Genomic DNA, 19,552 nt, shown 5'->3' with positions numbered 1-19,552 from the left:
AACTGTAGAGCAAGAATGGGGGATAACTTCCTTAGGATCTACAGATTTTTACTGATTATCTTCTCAGCTTTCTATCATTTTATTTCACAGTACACCACACAGATGGTTAATTTGAAATCAGAAGGTGAACAAGATATTACAGTTTTCTGTGAAATCAAGTTCTGGAATGCTCAAGACTGTGTACCAGAGAAAGCAGCACATGTTTAAAACCCTAGGTTGGCACAAAAGTCCACAGCTCTGAACTGTACTAGCCTGAGAAATGAAAGCACAAGATCCATGGATTCTCAGTCTAATCTGCTTTGAAAGACAGTCATTAGGCTTCCTGGCTACTGACCTAGTACAAAACTACATGTTCAAACTTGGGACCTGAACTACAAAGTACCCCACAAAACCCCACACTGCCACAATGCCAACCTCCTTCCAGGCCAACCCTTAGAGCAAGAAACTCTGGACAGACAGCTGAACTGAACACACTGAAATACACAGGTACAGATCAAGCCTGACTTGCAAAGTCCTCCTGAGCAACAGGACATTTTATCTTGTTCTTGGAACCAGCATAAAAATGTTTCTATCAGTTTCACACATCTTGGGCCACAAACAAAACATGCCTATGCATCCTTGCACAAGTCACTTTCAGAGAATTAGGAAGAACAGAGGGCAATATTCACACAGCACTGAGTTAAGAAGAGACTCTGGGTTGGAAGAACAAAACACCAGGCCCAAAAGCTCTAACCTGCAAGGTTATTTTTCTATCATGCAGCACAAGCTCTTAAATGTAGATGAAGAATTCTGAACTGAACCTGGATGCTAACAGACTTCACAAGTATGTAAGTTCACAATTACTTAACCAGTAAGCCTGAAGTCAACAGATGACAGTTCATCACCATTTTTTTTCACCTACCAATATGGAGAAAGTAATGTGGACACACACAAGGCAGATGCTTTAGTAATAAAGAGGTAGCTGCTGCAGTAAGTTAAACAGTCATGTAGAAACTGCCAGGAAGTTCACAAATTCTGTACTTGATTCTGCCACCAGTCATCTGGTCTTACCTGAACATCCCTGGGTCTACTCTGCCATCTGCAAAACGGGGGCAGGTAGCACTGGTTCTGAAATGTTTGTAAAATGTAGTTAGTTGATGCCTGTAAAAGTACACAACAGAAGAGCAAAGTGTTATTACAGCCTAACAATATGATGTTTAACAAAATACGTAATATATAAATGACAAAACCACCTGTGTTCTACAGTACACACAAACACTTTGTTTATGTATCTGTTTAGAAAGTGAATTGTTTTGACTCTGTTAGAATGAAATTCTAATAGTCAACCTGAAGTCCATCTCTCCAGAGAAGGAAGCAGGTATCTTTTTCTAGATCTTCATGAACAAACAAAACAGTGTAAAATTTTCCCCAAGTATTACATCACCACCACAATTAATGTAACTGCCATTTTACCCTATGATAGGGCCAACCCACGGTAATAAAAAAAAAAAACAAACAAAAACCCCAAATAATCCGGACAATTTTTCTCAACTTTCTGCCCCGCTACTCACTACCAAGTTTTTCTTTCAGACTGCATAACACTTCACAACGGAAGAAGCCATCACTATCCCAAGTTTGTAAATGAAGAAACAGAGAAACAAAGAGGCAGCAATCTAACCAAGAGCACAAAGTAAGTTAATGGCAAAAACTTCAGCACTAGCCAGTGTGTTTTTGGTTTTTTTCCCTGTTCCATATGGCACAATTTTCAACCTTTGCCAAAATCCTTTAAGGAAGCACTAACTTTTCATTAGCTTGTTAAAATATAAGTGCAGAGTTGGAATGCATTTTCCTTTATTTCTCTAAATATATTTGAGCCTAAATAATAAATTATACTAGATAGAGCATTGTGTGTGCCCCAGGTCATATTTCAAGAAAGTTCATTCAGTGTCTGGGACATATTTTACTAGAAACTCACTCCAGGATCCCTCTTCACTCCTTGCACCAATAAAGTATAATCTATGCATTATTCTATGAATTTGTCTACCTTGGAAAATAGCCTTGCTTCAGCTATACTAGAAGACAATTGGACCAAGTACTACAGCACCAGGACACAAGTCTATACCCAGCAAGTGATTTTTTTGGTGTGCACTTCACTTCTACTCCTATTATACCAGCTTACCTCAAAAGGCTAAAAAGTAAACTTACCTAAATGCAAACACATCTTTGTGAAAAGGATTTTACTGCTTTATTTGGTCTCCGTAGTTGAAAAGGTTGTAGTGGTACATTGTACCTTTACTCTAAGGTAACCACATAGTTTTAGCAACATTTGTAAAACAGGAAAACTCACAACAATCACTAGTATCATTATACTGGTAAAGTACAGATAATCCTTCAAGAAACCTCAATGAGATTCAGGAAGTCAAAATTTATTTCCACTGAAGTCTACAGCAAAGTTCCCACTGAATTCAGCACGCCAGTGATTAGACCTAACACAGCCCCTGGGCAAGGCAGCAGCTCTTTTTTGGATGGGAGGTGGGGGAAATCACACAGATGGTTAACTGCCCCCATCACTTTTGGGTGTGTGGGAGAAGATATACTTGGGGAAGCGACAGAATCTGTTTTGCAGACAGTGCACAGTCTCTATGATGCTTTGCAAAGGACATTCCCCTGCAGTTTATCTTATGTACAGATTCAGAGTGCTCAGGCTAAGACAGGGCACCTGCCTTTCCACTCCCTCTATGCATGTCTAGAGCTGCCAGGGGAGCAGACTGCTTAGCAGAGACACTAGTTTGGTTCAGCACCAGCAGAAATGCTTCTGGTTGTGACAATCAAATTTTCTAAGTTCCTGAGTACAATACTGTTCCAAAAAGGAGACCACCCATCATCTAAACATGAACTGTTGGTGGATTATTTCACTGAGTTGATCCATCTGAGTAACTCTTCAAAGGAAAGGAAAAAAGTGAGTTTTATTTGCAGTGATGGGACACCACAACCACCTCCCCCCTCCCCAAATAAAAAAAAAAAGAAAAAAAAGAGGGACATTCTTCCAATCAAGCGTTACTCACGTAGTTACACCAATGTTTTAAACACACACTGCTTCTACCTGGTTTTGCCACAATCCTTGTGACTAATGCAGCCAAATTCTGTTCAGCAGCCTCAGTGGAATTGCACAAGCTCTTATCAACTCTGATTTCAGACCAAAATGAATTTTACATCCAGAACTTTTAGCTTGACCAGTAGCCCATTTCAATGTAACCTAGCAGGAAAACACTGCTTAGCACATGCTAAGTAACAGGTTTCTCTGAGATCTCAGACAGAATACCATCAAAGATACGAATTCTCCAGAGAAAAATCTTGGCTCAAATACTCATTTTCTGAAAGGAAAGAAAGCCTCGACATTTCACATGTCTAAGAGGGAGTGTGTGTGGGGGGGAAAGAAGCAAATTAGAACAAGAATAATTCAATCCTATGGAAATGCAGTAACTATATAATCTTTTGCATTATAAAATTATAGAATGGTTTGGGTTGGAAGGGACCTAAAAGATCATCTAGTTCCAGTCTCCAGGTGTCTTTGCCATGGGCAGGGATATCTTTCACTAGACTAGGTTGCTCAAAGCCCCATTCAATGAGGCCCTGAACACTTCCAGGGATGGGACAATCACAATGTGCAGTTACCATCACAGTAAAGAACTTCTTCCTAATATCTAATCTAAACCTACTTTCTTTCAGTTTGAACCCATTTCCTCTTGTCCTATCACTACATGCCCTTGTAAAAAGTCCCTCTCCAGTTCTCCTGTAGGACCTCTGAGACATTGGAAAGCTGCTGTAAATTCTTCCTGGAGCAGTCTCTTCTCTGGGCTGAACAATCCCAACTCTCTCAGTCTGTCCTGATAGGAGAGATGCTCCAGCCCTCTGATCAACTTCCTGGCCCTCCTCTGGAATCGCTCCAGCACGTCCATGTCCTTCTTATGCTGGGGACTCCAGAGCTGGATGCAGTACTCCAGGTGTGCTGTCACAAGAGCACAGCAGAGAGGGAGAAGTAAAGCATTCTGTTTAAACACTTACCTTAAACAAGAGCTGATTGTTTTAGGGCACCTAAAAACATGAATGCTTCAGCAATAAACAGCTTCTACCAAAAAGTTGCCTAAATATGTGACTACTATATTTTCTTACTGATCTTGTACCAAATGTACATGAAAACGAAAATTACAACCCTTTCAGGTTAAGTGATTCACCTTACATTGGGTTATTCTCTTAAGAGTAGGTAGTACTCAGTAACCTTCCCATTTCAATTTTTTGAGGAAGTTTTTCTTTTTATTCTTTAAAAACATCTAGTGTTTTAAACATTTGGGACCTGCAATAGCATTTTAACCTTTGCTTCGATTTTCTTCTGATTTCTATTTAGCTTTCTAATCTTATCTTAATATATTTAGTTATACAAGACCTCAATCACTGCTGAACCTTTGAATACCCTACACATTGATACAAAAGAATAACAAGACAAAGACAGGATCACGAACCAAGTTTGCTCCAGAGAGAGGCCGTAAAACCACTTCTTGAAGTGTGTAACTCCTCCTTGGGGGGGGCGGGGGAAGGGCAGGCAAAACAGCAATATATGAGTAGTTTGTGTAACCGTGCCACCACACTCCACATTTCTGAGCACAACCCTTCTACTACCTGAGGTCTAATGCTGCATTCCTTAATGGTCACAGAAACTGCTACACAGTTCCCCTGCTGCAGAAAACCCGCCTGGAGCTGCAGAGTCAATATATGTTATCAAGCTCTTTGACTGCTCGGATGCTATTAATATTTTGGTAGGGTGGGGGTTAGAATTCTTTACCCATGTCAGCCCACAGACTTGCTATGGTATATTTACCAATTTTTTTTTTTTAAATTTTTTTTTTTTTCCCATCTAATACCTTAGTAACACACGAATCATCTAGTAACAACTTGGTTTCACTTTTCGGTTTCTGGTCACCAGTACTGCTAGATTCCTCCCTGGATGTTGTAAAGTACGCTCTCATGTGCTGAGAGTGCAAATTAAAGTCACAATCACATGCCACTTAGTCTAAAGGAAAGCTTGCAACAGGAGTTTTAAAATAATCAATTTTTTTAATATTAAGTACATATCCGTGTAAACAGACAGGTATCTGTTCATCTTAACATCCTTTACATCTATATCTAGCACCCACAAAGAAAGGTTAATATGGCCACAGTTTTACCTAGTGAGCTACTCTGCATTCCTTAATGGCGGAAGATACTGCCCAAGGCATCTGCTATTACAAACAGAAACTCTGGAAAATAGATAATGAAGTAATTTAAAAAAAATATATTCAGGTTCACAGAAACAGATACAGTTACAAGCAAACTCCTTCCGAACAAAGAAATCATATTCAAATTTCAGATGTTATTGTTGCTAAATGTATTTTAATAGAAATACCTAATTGCAATTTGCCTTTAAATTATTACAAACCAATGTTAAATTCTACTGTAATATTATATAACTCAATTTATATTAAATTAAAATAAATTGCAAATGTTTGATGTCAAAACTGTAAATAAAGCTCAAATACTCAACAGGTAAGTCTTCACTGAAGTACCAAGAACAAGCATTACGTTTAGAACTAAGTTACCTGAAAGTAGTACCTTTCACTGCCCTTGCAGAGTCTTTGCTCCATAACGTCACTTAGTGGTGTTTGCTGTAAAGCTGAGAAACTAAATGGGAATTGAAAAAGTAAGATCATTTGTTTTTCCTTCTCATCTGAGAAAACAAAGCAGAGAAGTTTGAGTTCTACTAGCTCTAAAAGCTTGCATTCGGTTAAGTAGAATGGGTTACTGTATTAGGGTTAATACTTTACTGATATTCTAAGTGTAAACTCTATTTGCATTTACTTGTGTGTACATGTGTGTTTGTGCATGAGTGTGGCTTTAATAAACAGGACATTTTTAAAGGCCATAATTAAAAAACAGCATCATTTGTCATGTCCTAAATAAAAACTTTAACAGTTGCAATCTAAATAAATGCATGTAAGTCATATAATCACTTAGAAAGTCTGCAGGCATACAGTGCATCCTCTGAACTAACAAAAAAGTAGTGCCAAATTTAGTGTAAAGGCTATATTTAGTAACATATTTTAACGGCTGTCTACCAATAGAGATTGCTTCTGAAAAAACAAACAAAAATACCAAAGCAAAATGAGATTACAAGCACCAATTTAAAACAAGTGTTTATTGACTAAAATCATGATTTAAATCAGTTCAATAGGTATAACTGGAATGTCAAGGCAGCAGACACGCAAGTGAACATACAGAGGGGCTCATAAGGGCCAGGAATACGAGGCATAAAACCCTCCCTCCTTCCAGTGTGCCTGCCCCCACGCTATCCTTCAGCCCTGCTCAATCTCTGCAAAGCCTGTTAGTGCTCCACAAAACACCATCCCCCACTCACAAAGATTTTTTTTTTTTTTCCCCTCTAGGATCCTTGAATAAGAGAACACATACTGTCCTCACTGGAGGACCTGAACTGTGCCCTTCTCTCCTGTAACCCACTGCATGGGGATGTCTGTGATGACAGACTCTCCTCCCGTTTCGATTTTGCTCTTTCTGCAAAGAATAACAGTAAACTTCAAATGCAGTCTTGTGGGTCCATCCAGGACAGCACACAGAAACTAGATCACTTGTGGCAGAGAAACAGCAGGACGACTCTTAGACGAAACACAGTATCTGGCCAGTTTTCTCAGGTGCTTCCCTCCTCATACCCCAGCATCCTCTCACTCACTTTGGCCCTGTCATCACACAGCGCAGCAAAACAGAAAGCTCGACAGGGACATCCTCGAGAGTCCACTTCACTATATAAATAAATAATCTGCTTCCTCTAGACGTGTCTCTCAGGAGGGCAGGATCTTCCTCTGCTGATTAAAAACCAGGAAGACTTTGCAGCCACACAGGCCCAAAGCTTTGTCTGGAGCTCCCACCTGAACAATAGGCCAACCCCGACTAAGGGTGAACTAAGCGGACATTTCAAAACCTGCAACTGAGTATCCAGATCCATTCAACAGCTTCCTCCAAAGGAAACTGTGGGGACCAAAGTGTGGTGAGGGCCCTCACAGTGCAAGATTTTGCCTAGGTCACATTTACCCACAGACTTTATGCTGCTTTGGTACACAGAGTTGAGGGGAGGCAGATGAGCACAAGCAAGCACACACAAGAGATGCAAGGAAAATACTGATTTATTACCAAGGGAAACACTTAAAAGATTATTTTACACACACACATACACACAGAGGCAATTCTCTCATATTGATGGGAATATCTTTCTCGTAACAATGGGAAATGGACACATTCAACCATTACACTTATCTATGTGTAATTTACTTCCCTTATTTAAGATTTTCTATACTAAGAAATAAAGTTAAAAACTTCCTTTCCTTGCTGTACTTCTGACACTTGTGCTTTTTATTTAGTCCAACAGTTTTAAAAGAACGGCACTGGAGCTTCTGCTTACTCTTTCAACACTGGAACACAATGTTAATCAATACAACAGAGGAAGTAAATTGTGAATAATTGCTTGCATTAATACATTTCCTACGAGTTTTGCCATTCTTCATTTTGCAGACACCAAATTTCTCCCTATAAACACCTCTGTTTCTCCAAAAGCAGCTGGAAATTAATTATGCTATTTTTATTTTCTTATTAATTCATATGCTATAGTTCTGTAATCAGTGCTGGATCATGCTGCAATTTTGTGTACTTGTTTCAAAATACATTATGAGTACTTGATGACTGATGTTTAACACAATGTACGAAAGAGAATCTCAAACAAATTAGAGGGAAGAAATACAAATACAGACACTTTACCTAAACATGAAAAAGAATCACTCACATACTCAAACAAAAGGTAAACCCTGGAACTCGCAACTTTGTGGCACAGAGCACTCACTGATTAGAACTGAGCCAGGCAAGAATTTTACACTATTCAAGATGATATTTGGATATAAAGAAGCCTTTTGCAAAGAGGAACAACATCTAAAGCCAGACGTATAAATGAAGTGGAGGTGAAAATGTTACTTCTTTCAAAATCTATCATCTCTGACCACTGATTTGCAGTACATCAGAATGCTTTCTTTCCCTACCCAGATAACCAACTTGGGAAGCAAATACACTCAAACAAAATGGCTTATCATCTACCAAATGGCATTCTCACACTTCATGCTCTTCCACCCTCTTCACAATTATGTGAACTCTGCATGTTTCAGCAATGTCTCTCTCTCTATTCCCAGCTCTTCCTACATTGCTCATCATCAGGTCAGGGACAGCCTATAAGCTTGTGCGTTGATCACAGAGTACAACAGGTGCCTGACCCTGGCAGGACTATCTGAACATCAATAATTAAGAATAATGTGAAATCTGCAGCTTTCCTGAGGAATTACAGGCCACCAGGAACTTCAGGCAGCAGACCTGCAAAGGGGTGCACATTGCTGATGCAGCTCTGGTTCTGGCTTTTTGTTCAGGAATCCAGTTGCACAATTGTAACTGCAGGATTGAGCTCTTTAGATGTTAGGACAAGACAAACTGATGTTCCTGTACTTCACCCCATACAGTTTGGAAAAAAAAAATTAAGCATGATGTTGCTAACTATAGTTAAATGTAGGCATAATGTGGCTCAAAGACCACTTGCAGAAAGCAAACCAAAACATGGCCAACCACAAAAATGCCTTTTTCATCAACCTGACAAAAAAGAGCAACTTCCTTCCAACTTCCACAGACAAATTTTAATGCAGAACATCCCAGCATTTCAGCTCCACTGACTTTCACGGAGTTACTTCACACTGAAGAGGACAAAATGAAGTAAGAATTCAAGTTCTCCCTCACTCCTTCCATTTTCACTCCATGGGTTCTTTATCCAGCTTCATCTCCAAATTTGTTGTGATGTCTCTCTCTTAAATACTGCTTTGACAACCACAGAAAAATGCATTCTCTCACATACAGAAACAAAAAAAACTAGGATTATTTGCTTCATAAAAGAACACACAGGTTGCAGAGGGAAGACATACTATTCTACTACAAGGGATATAATCCTAACTGTTATCATGTGACATGCTTTCCCCACTGCCATTGCTGGATAACTCTTGATTGTGTAGGACAGGGATACAAATGAAAAACAAACTCAAAACAAAAAGAGACAACTTCTAACATGGCATAAGCTTAAAAGTCCTTTTGTAGCCCGCAGAAAGAGCATACTGGGGAAAGAACTGAAAGGTACTGGTTGAAAGCCATCCATCCAACAGCAGTAAAGTACTGCCCAACACTCAGGAGGACAGTGTAGTCACCAATCCTCAACCCAGCTCACCAGAGGCCCAGGACCAGGCTTAACCCTTCCTTGAATCCTGCAATGGGCCAGCTCAGTCCCCATTAACAGTACTAAGGGAAAGGCCTTTAATGTGTGCACCCAACCCTGCCGTGGGGAACTCTGGGTTTCAGAAGCACAGGATAAAGCCCTTCCTGAGAGCATGGATAGCAGAAACCTTCCTGTTGCTACAGCTGCATAAGAGGAGAGGGACCCCACAGCCAGGAATGAAGTTCATGTGGTTTCACAGCGTCTCAAAGCAGACTCCTCAACAATTTGCTACATGCATACTGCCTTTCAGAAAGAAAAAATAATAAATAAATAAATAATAAAAACCCCCCAACAGAACACACCAAACAAGCAGAGGGAAGACACCTTCCCGCTTCCCCTCAGAAAGGGGAGGCATAGGCAGGACTTGATAAGCTTCTTGTCAAGAGAGCTTCCACTTGCATTAAGTTCCATAGATCCCATGTTGTGCAAGTCCACTGAATTATTTTTATCTTTGCTGAATGAGACTCTGCAACATTAAGGGTCAATAAAATGCTGCTTCTTATTTTCAGTATTTGCTACATTTTATAAAACCTCTTACAAAGAAACATCCACATGGTAGATTTCTGACAACAAAAATTCCATGCTTCCTAGAGCAACTGATTTTCTTAGTGTAGTCTCATAAAATCCTGTTAACTTTCCTTCCCCTTGCTAAAAATTGAAATTTTGTTGTACTAGCCTTCTTTGTGCTCAGATATGCCTGAAGCTAGCTTATTTTCACATGCTGAATTGTCCATGCTCATAAAGACTCGCTATTACATTATGCATTTGTGTGCTATAAAGGAAAAGGCATGAACACTGGAAAGCACCAAAACCATGCTTTTCCTCTTTGTCAATTCATCTTTTATGCAACCAAATTTATAAATATTAAAAATAAAATGCTGCTATCATCATGAGAATACTACGATTCAATCTACACTCAGACATTAAGTATTCTTTACTCCTCAAATACAGCTCCAATTTTTACATCAAATTTTTATTTTCAGTAACAAAACACCAGCGAACAGCAAATCTGAAAATCTTACACATTTACTGGGTCTAGAAATAAAAGTTCAATAAGTAAGTTACCCTACTTGTCACAATATTGCCAGAGTGCCAAAGTAGCTGCTTCTGTCAATTCTATGTTTCATAAGAAAATTAGTTGTGATTTCGCACTAAATTATGAATACAAAAAATAATTTAATTGTGAAGAATTTAATTGCAATGAAAAACCATTCTCTTCCTTTTATCAACTTCATGAAGTAAGTTAGTATTAAATAAACGTAAGGGTAATAAATAGTGCAATAAACACAGCAGCTTAAATACCATGTTTACTGGCAAAAACTCTTAAGTAAGCTCTCCTCCTACTTTAGACTCGCCCGTCAAGAAATACAACTAAGTTACGAGTCAGTAACTTCATACTATTCTGAAGGTGGGATTTTTTTTTTAAAGCAGCTTTATGAATCAAAGTTGAGTATTAGCAAAAGATGCCCAACTGGCACAGAATTCAGTGAGACTATTCACATCTCAAGACAGGCATTTTCCAGGAAAGCTTCAGAGCAGCAGCATACACCAAGGGGAAGGACACAAAACTGGAAAGTCAGATGTGGATTTTATTCCATTCCCTGCTAATGCTAACCTGCTAAGTGACTGCAGGCAAGCCTACGCTCTTTCACAGCTTTGTATCTCGGATGCCTAAAACAGGGATAAAAATGATTGTTCCTGGTTTTGAGGTGTGTGATTACAGCACAGCTTATGTACTTCGCCAGACAAGACAGAAAGCACATGAATAAGACAATGTCTAGAACTGCCAATTATTAATAATATCATTAGTATTGAGAGAATAGCATGTGCTTTTTTCTCTTCCAAGCAATGCAATCTAACAACAACCCACCAAGCCATTCTTAAAGTTGGAGTAATCCTAATGCTGGTTCAGGTTTTATCCCTTCTGAAACTATCAAGAAGGGTGACAGTAGGAGTCTTTTGCAAAATTCACCTGTCCACTAATACCACCCTCACCCCATTGCTCTCAGAAACACTGTATCATCGCTGATCTTGAAAAAATAAAAACAAAATAATAAAAAGGAAGTAACCCCTAATAATCTTTTGACATAAAACAGGATGAAAAAGCTTCTGGCAGTGACACCCCAAGAAAGGGGTAGAAGGAAAAGAAAGAAACTTAATAGTACAGAAGTCAGAAGGTTGACTTTTTCCTATTTTTTCTCAAGAATATTTTGAAATACATACATGATTTCAGTCCAGTTTTATAGACTCCTAAGTAATAAAGAAAACATAAATCAAGTTTTCTAAGGTAAAACAGCAACTGTACTGCTTTAAAACAAACTTAATTCACTCAAGAAAACTGTCCTAATATATAGGCACCATATGATTTAACGATACAGGGAAGTACCGTTAGTCTCCATTTGCAGGTGGCAAAGGGACATCTGGCTGTGCTTCTAAGAGTAAAGACCCTGGAAGACACCAGCAGGCCACAGCAGTGCTGCTGACTCCACCAGCAGCTGCAGCGGGCCACCCTCATGACAGGGCACAGAAAGTCCGACTTGGGTCCAAAATCCGGAGAGTGGCCTCTGGTTTTGACTACATCACTTGCCAGAGTTCAGAAACAGTCTGTGACACACTCAAAATTAAAACCAAAATTTTGGTTCAGTTCCAATTTTAATTTATAGTACCTTCCTCTATCAAGGAACAGTCTTCAGATAAAGAGGGAGGCCTGAATGCTACACGAGCCATGTACTGTTAAAAGAGAGTCAGTGTCTCACCTCCCAGGTGTCCAAATTTCACTGCAGGTGCACTTACAAACTTCACACTACAGCAGGGCCTTGCACACCACAGGTCTCATCTACCTTACTGGCACTTTTCCCACCAACACACGTGGTGGAAGAGTAACTCTCCCCAGCTCACTTGGTCAAAATTTCCTCTCCTCATACCACTCTCCTCCCATGCCTACGCCAGGCGACTGCCCTGCCTCACACCATGTTGACTGAGCTGCAGAGACACTGTGCATCCTCAGCCTGCAGACCACGAGTGGCAGCAACCTGGAAAAACTTTAAGCTCTGAATGCGAGCAATTGTATCAGTGAATTTAACAAGAGCTGTCATCTGCTTAAAGATACTCACATGCTTACAGGATCACAAGCTACAGAACCACTAATTTACGAACAAAGTGTATTAAGATCATTCTGGATGAACAGGAAAAACGTTAGCTAGAAAATAATTGCACAATTACCTCTGATATTTTATGTAGAAAACTGACATTTAATATCTTTAATTATTCACACAACAGCTATGAAAGAGAAAGGTTTTCTTCCTTGAACGGGAAAATAAACATGGTCAAATTCCTCTCCATCCTCACCATCACTCCTACACTCCTTTCCTAAATAAACCTCCTGCTGAAGCCAATGGAAGCTTTGCAGGCAATGAGCTTACAGCAAGCAGTGCCCAAAAACTCCAAAGCATCGAGGGCAAGCTTCTTAAATAGTCTGAGTTCACCTCAACACGAAAACCAGTCACGTTTCCGATAAATTATGTGTCTGCTTGACATGGTTTATCAGCTTGTTGTGCCAAGAGGGACAGTAGTATGCAATGAACTTTTGAGACCATGGGCCAATTTCTGAAGCATTCACAAGGCCCCTTTCTAAGCAGCTTCGCCTTCCAGCTTGTTACACACCACCACTGCCACTGGCACTTGTTAAGCAAGACCAGAACTCAAGTGTCCCTCCTGTACATCAAGACCGAATTACTAAAACCCATTCATGAACAGTTACTTTTGTGAGAACTGTATAATAAAAGAAATCTTCCCTTTTACCAAAATAAAGGCTCCCTAAAGTAAATGGAGGTTTCTAGTAATGGACAAATCTAATGAAATCTCTGTTCTCACCTTCACTAGGTACATTATTTTTATTGCCTTTTTTTAAGCTATGAGGAAATGTATTTCTTTTCGTCCTCTAAAGTTTCTATTATGTCTTTTTCGTCAAAAAGATATTCTATCCTTCTTTTCTTTTTTCAAGCCAGTTCAACATCAGGCAAGAACTACATTCAGTATTATGCACAAATTCAAGGTCCACTCCTCTTACAGCATGGGAAGACTACAATCACCACTTCCAGGATCAATATTTCATGCATCCAAAAGGCTTCATCACATAAAACTAAAACCAGATAATGACTGAAGAAGCTACCTGAAGCAAGGTCCCTGAGCTACTCTCATTCAGTACCCTTTACTATTACTCCAAAAAAACAAAAAGTCCTTAGCACTCACAGCACTCTAATCGGACTCTTACCTGAACACATAGAAAACTAAGTTCAGAAATCAGTACATTTGTATTCAGCCCTGAACAACATTTTGAAGCCTATCTGCCAGTTTTTGAATTTCCAAATGCGTTTTTACTTGGAAAAAATTGTTGCACCAATTACTCTACACAGAACACAATCCTTGTCAGTAATGCTATAAAACCAAAAGCAATATTCTCCTATGCAACTAGTCTGTCAAAGAATTTCAGTAACTGAATTTGGTGTTTATAGTCTTAAACCTACACATACCAACCTCACCGCACACAAAATCCGTACGCCTGAAATTTGGGTGTAAATCTGCAGGAACTGGAGAACAGCAGAATCCTCCCTTCAAACCAACTTCCCACAGTGGTTATCCCAGCCTTAACACTAGCTTTGTGGTCATAATATCAGACCAGAACAGCTGCTCCCAACAGCCCCCTTCAAGTCAGTATGTTTGGGACCATCACTTATCCTATGTCTGCTATACACTGCCTGGAAAAGGTCAAGAGTATGTTATTAATCATTTGCATTTATGAGCACTAAGCTTACCCCAAATACATGTCTTGTCTTGTTTTTAACTGTGTACACAATAGCACCAAAAAGAAATGCTACCTCCCACTTCCCCATTTTGGACCAAATGCAGTTCAGTGCCACCATGGGCGATCATATGAGAAATGCTCCAAATGCCACTCATTTTATGTCATCTATGAATGTGACCCCAAAAATTTAGAACCTCTTCTTTCAACTTCTACTTCAGCTTAAAAGGTGTCAAACCCTTCAAACCGTGTCAAAGCTTTCCCCAGCATACAGATAAAAAAAAAGTTGTTGTGTACCTGAAAGCTTAGGAATTTAGTCACTAAGATTCATCTTTCAAATTGATTGGTACCTGCATTAATCAATGCCAAAAGAAAAAACACTAACACAGAAAGAGCATGGAAGGAATTCTAATTAGCTCTCAGTTTATGTGTTAAAACTGAACTGACTCCTGTTGCAGTAGTACTACAGTTCTGCTAAACTTCTCACTGATTCTTGACCTCCAGAGTTTTCTAATTACCTATTCTGTTTATATTTTCGTACTTTTCTACCACTGAATTTTAAAAGGACTTTACATGCTCATGAAATTTTCGACCTGTGTGTTGCACTTTGCATATTCTAACGCTACTCTGTTTCAAACTTTTGCCCTAAGTCAATCAGCTATCTTTACAAAACAAAGTTTAAGGAAAAAAAAAAACACAAGGAAAAAAAAACAAGTGAAGAGAGCTCTGAATATACATAGCCTTTTAATTCCCAGGTTACTTGGATGCACCCCTACATACAAACTTTGTAATCTAGCAGTTGCTATGAGCACCCAGAGAAGATGTGTTTTCTGAGGCGCTAAAACCCAAAAAAACATCTTCCACACAAACAGTGGCAGCATGAGGACCTCTATCTTGTCAACAACAACAGAGTTCTTTTTCCATGTGTACAGTTTACATACTTACCCAGGAAAGCAAATGGAAATTACAGACAGACGAAGACGAAGCTGTCCCAAAGCCTTTGTCATGTGATAGTGACCTATAAAGTATCAAATAAAGGCACATCATCAGCACACCATGATTTTACAATATTGTAACTCACCACAACGCCAACAAGAGGAGAGATCCCAAAACTTGAAACTTGCTCCCTCCTCACCCCCACCCCAGCTAAGTTGCCATTAAAACAAGATGACAGTCGCAGGGATCGGTAAGGAGCAAGTAGAAGATGCATCGTGTCTTTAAAGGGCATTCGGAGTGGGCAAATGGAGCAAATCATCTGAGTGTGCATCAGCAGGGTGGGTTATTTTTCCTCTGTCTCTCGCACACACGGATGCATGTTTATGCGCGCACACAGACACATATACGTACACACAGGGATGCATCACGTAATTATTTACATGCACACACAGAGATACTCGCACGTATTATCAAAATAAAAGGCAGAAAGTTGACCATCATCTGCAAGGAGGCATAGATAACAATAACCCCCGGGAACTTCACAAGTCAGCGAGCAATCCCCGCGCGTGGATAAGCCAAACAACGCAAAAAATTAACAACAAGAATGAGCCGCCAGACCGCAGGTACGAGATCCACCCGCGGAGACAGACAGACAGACAGACAGACGAGAGGGACGAACGGCAGGCTGCGAGGCTGGAGCACAGTTTCAGGTAATGCCCGTTCCCCCCCGGCAGAGCCCAGCGGAGCCGCCCGGCCGCCCCTCGGCCACCGCAGCCCGCGGGGAGAGACCCCCGGCCAACGCGGGGGGAGCGGTGCTCGCAGCCACCGCCCGCCCGCCGCCCACCCCGCCCGTGCAAAGTGTAGGGCCACCGGAATTCGGGCTCCGGGGTGGGGTGGAAAGAAAAGGTATTAAATATGGAGAAAGACCGCCGTGACCCAGGGTTTTCCCGTCTCCCTCCCCCCCCGCGCCCCCCGCCCCCCGTCACCATCAAGTTTGCATCCTAGTTACAAAATGTCGATCTTGAAGGCTGACAAGACACCGGGAGAGGGGGAGAGAGCGAGAGAGAGAGAGTGAGTGAGAGAGAGAGAGAGAGAGAGAGAGAGAGAGAGAGAGAGAAGAGAGAGTCCATCTTGCTTTGAGGGAGGAGGAGAGGAGCAATAATGCAGCGCATAAATCTCACCCTCCCGGGGGAAAAGTCTCCACAACACCTTTGGGGGCGGGCGGGTGCGCAGGGAAGGGGCGGCGGCGCGGGGAGGGGGCGCGGGGGGCTCCCCGGCCCTCCCAGCTGCCCTCCCCGGCGGGCTCCGGCGAGGCAGGCTGGCAGCAAACACCTCCCTGCTGCTCCCCTCCTCCTCCCCGCGGGCCCGGGCGATGATCCCGCTGCTGCCGCCGCCGCTGCCACCGGGGAGGAGGTGCCGCCGCCGGGAGAGCCACATGGAGACCAGCACCCCGTCCCTGCCCCGGCGGCCGAGCCGGGCCCCTCCGCCGCCCCGCCGGGCTGCGGGACTTGGACGTGTCACCAGCAGGACGGGCAATGGTTTCGGCGCCCCAGGCCCGAGTGACCACCGCCGGCCTGGCGGCGCCCCGGCCTCCCCGCACACACTCACCTCCGCAGAAAACTTTTAACCGCGGGCCTCCCCCGGAAAAAGTGGCGAATCCGCCCCGCACACGGTTAAAGCCCCGCGGCCCCCCGGCTCGGCTGGCGGCGAGCGGGGGAGACCCGGGCACGGTCCTTCCCCGCCCCGGCGGGGAGGGAGGGAGGAGGCAGCAGGCAGGGAGGGAGGGGGCGGGCAGCCGCCTGCCGGTGCCTCTCGCCCAGCCGCCGTGCATGTCGCCTCGGCGGCTCTCGCATCGCTTCGTTTTACCTTCCTCATTCAGCGGCGGCAATGGGCTGCCACCGATATTCCTAACGCAAACCTGCTGCCGTGCGGCGCCCGGGATTAACGCGACTGCCTCCTTTCCCCTGCCTCCAACCCTTCCTTCCCCGTCCTCCTCCTCCTCCTCGCAAACCCACACTGGATCGGCTCTCCTCACAGCCATGCAAGTTTCATACATTGCAAATAAACCCGAGAGGAGGAAGAGCGAAGCGGCTGGCGGGGAGCGGGGGGGGGGGGGGGAGGAGGAGGAGGAGGAGGAGGAGGGCTGCTTTCTGTAATTTACCAGCGACCCGATCTCGCAGCAGCAAATAACAGCCGAGCACCCATCCGGCTCCCGGCGGCCGGCAGAGCCCCCACCGACGCGGCTGCCCCCTCCCCAGGGCGCCCCTCGCCAAGTTTTCTGTCATCGCGACCACCCAATGTCACAACTTACCTTCAGAAATAGGACTTCGCGCGGCCGAGGCCTGCCGCCGCCTCCCCCCGGCCCCCGCCCGCCTCCCTCCCTCCCTTTCTCCCTCTCCACCTTAAACTTATTGACACAACATAATCCCGCATCCACGCGAAACTCCGGCAGCGCCGTCCGTCCGCCCCCCCGCTGCCCACCGGGGCCGCCGCCGCCCCGGGTGCATCGCCGATGACTACCGGAAAACGCACAGCCCAACTCTCCGGCCGAGCCCGGCGGCCGCTGTTGTTGTCGGGGTCGGCGCCGGGGTTTTTCCTCCCGCTCCCTGTGCGGCGGCCGGATCAGCTTCTTCCCCCTCTCCGGTTTTATATCCCCCACCACCCTTTCTGCCGGCGGCGGCGCGGAGCCCCCCCAGGCCGGCGGCAGCCGATACCGATCCGCGCACTCTCCCCCGCGCCTCGCCGCCCCGCGGGATGAAGTTTCGTTTCTGCCTGCCGCGATTTCCCTGTCAAGTCCTCCCGGAGGCACGCACCGAGCGGTGGCCGGTGGCCATCCCTCCTTCTCCTCGCCCTCCTTCCCCTTCCTCCCTCCGCCGCTGCTCTTGCCTCTCTCTGTGGCGGCGAGAGGTGCCTGGTTTCAAACGCAGCCTGGCACTGGCTGGCCTACCCCCGCCGCCTCTCGGGCTCGGCTCGCTGGTGTGTTAAATGCCCTGCGCTGTACCGCGATCCACTTCGCCCCCTCCCCGTCAAACACCCCCAGTCACCCCTGCCCTCCCGGCCGGGCGGAGGGCTGGCGGCACCAACCCACCCGTCCTCCGCTGCCCAAACTTTCCAAACGAAGGCAGGGCTGGAGAGAAGGAGGAAAAGTGACTGGGAGCCGCGGCAGCAGCCGCGCCGGGCAGGGGAAGCTCCGCGCCGCCCTCCCGGCCGCCGGCGCCGCAGAGGGGGCGCGGGGGGCTGCCCCGCCGCTGGGGCGCGGATGGGAAAGTGTGGGGCGAGGGCACCCCATCTCTCTCTCTCTCTCTCTATCCCTCCCTCCCTGTCTGCTGCTGCCCGTCTCCGCCCGCCCGGTGCGGGGCGGCGGGCGGGCGCACTCACTCACCTCGGCGGGGCGCGCACCGCGCCGCTGGGCCGGACGCGGCTCGCAGCGCAGCCCCTCCGCCCCGGCGCCCGCGGAACGCGGCTCCACACAGAGCCATGCAACCCGGGCAGCGCCACAACACTCCCCGCGATATAAGCCGGCCCGCCATTGGCCGGCGCGCTGAGCGACGGGCCCGCCGGCCACTCAGCGCTGCCGTTACACCCGCGGCCCGCGAGGGAGCCGCCGGCGCACACACTCCGCGCACACACTCCCCGCACACGCTCACACAAAGATCGCCGCGCTGCCCCTCGCGGGGTTCGCGGAGCCCCCGGCGGCGGTGCCGAACCGGGGCAGGGAGCGGGGGCCGCCCGGGGCAGCGCAGAGCCGTGCCGGACACAGCGAGGGCAGCCGCTGTCCATTGGCCGCCCGGGCAGTGCTGCGAGAGTAAACTACGCCTGCCCTGGGCAGCGCCGGCGGGTAGCGGGGTGCAGGCTCGGCTCGGCCCGGCCCGGCGCACCCCGAGCAGCTCCCCCGGTAACTTACTCGCCCGAGTTGGGCGGGTTTCATTCAGAGGCCAAAGCACGGCGAGCCAGAAGTTGCGGGAGGCGGCAGCGCATCCGCGCAGCCCCTGCTCGGGCAGTAAACACGGGGAGCCACCCCCGCGGCCCGGGGCCGGACGGGCCGAGCCGGCGGTGCCCCCTGACCCGGCCACGGGGTTTGAGGCAGCGGCGCCGCGCGGGGATGCGGCGGAGCTCCGGGCGGTGCCCGCTGCCGGAGGAATCCTCGCCCAGGCGTGGCAGAGAGGCCCTCACCGGGCCAGCATCGGCAGCACGGCCGGCTTCACACCGCCTTCCCGTAGAGACAGCTCGGCCGGCAGAACTAGCCGAGTATAGCGCTGGGGTCTGCGCCACGCTCCGCATCCTGCCCGGCCCCCTGCCCTGCACCTCGCGGACGGTACCAGGCACATGGATGTGAAATTCATCCGAGAATTTCTGTGACTTACGGGCTGGTACGCACAAAGCGACAGTGTGAGGCCAGCAGCTTTTGGGTGGCTGCATGGCGATTGTGCTGACGGGTG

At 45.6% G+C, this 19,552-nt stretch overlaps 1 protein-coding gene across 24 annotated transcripts in view; it reads right to left on the bottom strand.

Annotated features, from left to right (window-relative positions):
- The window catches only part of BBX (BBX high mobility group box domain containing), a 149,549-nt gene extending 130,982 nt beyond the window's left edge, over positions 1-18,567 (bottom strand). For 4 of the 24 annotated variants that reach the window (XM_032678296.1, XM_032678300.1, XM_032678301.1 and 1 more), the window contains exons 1-3: positions 17,515-17,533; positions 15,123-15,195; positions 1,051-1,140 (exon numbers count right to left, since the gene is read on the bottom strand). The gene's annotated coding sequence lies outside the window, so the exon portion shown is untranslated. The other 20 variants (XM_032678305.1, XM_032678318.1, XM_032678304.1 and 17 more) reach the window with 19 other exon arrangements.
- Positions 18,568-19,552: the final 985 nt, after the last annotated feature.

This window comes from Chiroxiphia lanceolata, chromosome 2, assembly GCF_009829145.1.
Source record: "Chiroxiphia lanceolata isolate bChiLan1 chromosome 2, bChiLan1.pri, whole genome shotgun sequence".
In the NCBI taxonomy this organism is placed as follows: Eukaryota; Metazoa; Chordata; class Aves; order Passeriformes; family Pipridae; genus Chiroxiphia; species Chiroxiphia lanceolata.
The sequence above is the reverse complement of the archived record's forward strand: the minus strand, read 5'-3'. Positions and strand labels throughout refer to the sequence as shown.